Genomic DNA, 2605 nt, shown 5'->3' with positions numbered 1-2605 from the left:
GTGGCGGTGGTGGTGATATTTGTGGTAGTTACATTGATATTGGTAGTGCAAGTGGGGATTGTTGTAGTGGTGGTTGTGGTGGGAGTGGTGGTGGCGCTTGTAGGGATGTTTGTGGTAGTTACATTGGTATTGGTAGTGGTGGTGGTGGTATTGTGGTATTGGTGGCGGTGGTACTGGTGGTGGTGGTGATAATGGTGGTGGTAATAATGGTGGTGGTGGTGGTGGGATATATGTGGTGTTATTGGTGGTGGTGGTAGTGGTGGTGATGGTGATGATATTGGTGGTGGTGGTGGTAGTGTTAATGATGGTGGTCATGGTGACAGTGGTATTGGTGGTGGTATGAGTGGTAGTTCTTTTAGTGATGGTTTTCCTAATTGTACTGTTGCTGCTGCTGATGATGATGATGTTGGTGGTGGTTATATGGGTGGTGGTGTTGATAGTGGTGGCTTTTGTGGTCGTTGTTTTGGTGGTAGAAATGGTGGTGGTAGTGGTGGTGTTGACTGTAGCGGTGGTAGTGCGATTGGTAGGTTGGTACAAGCAATAATGATGTTGGTAGTAGTTGCGTGTGTGGTGGTAGTTTTAGTAGTTGTGCAAATGGTATCGCTAGTGGTAAAAGACGTGGTTGTAGTGTAGTATTGGTGATTGTTGTGGTGGATGCGGTGGTAGTTCTAGTACTAGTGGTGGTGGCGGTGGTAGTAGTATAGTGCTGGTGGTAGTGGTGAATAGAATGGTGATACTGATAGTAGTAGTGTTGGACATGACTGTAGCAGTGGTACTGGTGGTAGTGTTATTAGTGGTGGTGGTGGTGGTGTAGTGGTGGTCTTAGAGGTGGTGATTGTAACGGGGATATTTGTGATGGTAATGTTGGCGTTTGTTGGCGATGGTGTTAATGGCGGTGCGAGAAATGAAATATTTAGCTGCGATATATTTGTCGGATTGGCCATCAAATGGATTGGTCCCTTTGGGTATTTCAGAAAGAACACATAACATAACATAACATGAAAAATATAAAGACAAAAGCAATAACCTAGGAACAAAATGAGATAGAGGGAGCGAGGAAGAGTGAGGGAGACAGAGAGAGAAATATACGAGAGAGAGGGAAAGGGAAAGAGATAGAGAGAAGAAAGGAGGATTAGAGATTGAAAAGAAGTTGCGAGAATCCCTGCGTGTTCTGCGATAGATCGAGCGTCTGATGAGAGATTTAATGTTTTAGAAATGGTGTGTTGAAGCAAACTGAACGTGGTTTAGATTTAAGCCAGTGTTCTAACGTGGCGCCCGGTATGAGATTGAGGAAAGGGAAGGTTTTTGATATGAAGAGATGTCTGCAATGAGCTTCAGTTGACACCAACATTGTGACATATTGTTGGATGGAAACGAGGCTTAGTCCACGTCATAATCTGACATATTTGTTGGGTGGAAACGAGGCTCGCTTGGCGGCCATGTCTGAGACGTTTGTCAGGTGGATTGGACAAAGGTGTTGCGAAGTCCATTCAAAGCTGAATGTGGACTTAGATATATTCATGATGGTGGTGATGTCGTTGTGACAGTGTTGGTGGTAGCGGTGGCGGCAGCGGCAGCGGCAGTGATGGTGGTGGTTATGATTATGATGTAATGGTTGTTGTATTGTGGTAGTAGCCATGTAATGTCGTTGTAGATGTAGTGGTGGTGGTTGAGATGGTGAGGGTGGTGGTAGTTGTGGTGGTGATGGGGATGATGGGGGTTGAGGCTCCAGTGGTGGCGGCGTTGGTGGTGGTTGTGCTAATGTTAGCGTTGTTGTAGAGTTATAGTAGCCATGACAATGTAGTAGATGTAATACTAGTAACGGTGGTGGTGGTAACGGTGGTTGTGGTGATGGTGGTTGTGGTGATGGTGGTTGTGGTTGTGGCTGTGGTGATGGTTGTAGTGGTGGTAATAGTTATGGCGATGGTTGTGATGGTGCTTGTGGTTGTGGTGGTGGTGGTGGTATGGTTGTGGTGGTAGTGGTGGTGGTGATGGTGGTTGGGACAGTAGTAGTGGTGGTGGATGTTTGTGGTTGGGATTGTGGTGGTGGCGTTCGGACTACCGGAAAATAGAAGATGCTTACGGAAGTAACAACCGAATTGGCAGTGACTTGTTTCCAGCGGTTTAAAACAAGACACTGGTAAAGTTTTGATGTCCGTTATAAATCAGTTTTACAAACATATTTTGGTACACACAGACACACACGCGCTCGCGCGCTGTGGTGGGAGGTCAAATGAAGTTGTATTCAAAAACGTAGAGGAGAAATTCTTCAATCATGAAAAGGATCATCGCTTGGAGAGAATAAACAAATGCCTAGTGGCAACCGAGACCAATTAGAAATAAGAAGAGGATAAGACTCCGAACTTGATATACCGTTCAAGAAAAGCCATCCAGATTCTTTGCAGTGTAGATGTGTGTGTATGTGTGTATGTGTGTGTGTATATGCATGTATAAATGTATATCTATCTATCTATCTATCTATCTATCTATCTATCTATCTATCTATCTATCTATCTATTTATCTATCTATCTGTCTGTCTATCTATCTATCTATCTATCTATCTATCTATCACTTACATATGTATATCTCTGTTTGAGTGTATAT

The sequence above is a fragment of the Octopus bimaculoides genome, chromosome 15, assembly GCF_001194135.2.
Source record: "Octopus bimaculoides isolate UCB-OBI-ISO-001 chromosome 15, ASM119413v2, whole genome shotgun sequence".
In the NCBI taxonomy this organism is placed as follows: domain Eukaryota; kingdom Metazoa; phylum Mollusca; class Cephalopoda; order Octopoda; family Octopodidae; genus Octopus; species Octopus bimaculoides.
The sequence above is the reverse complement of the archived record's forward strand: the minus strand, read 5'-3'. Positions refer to the sequence as shown.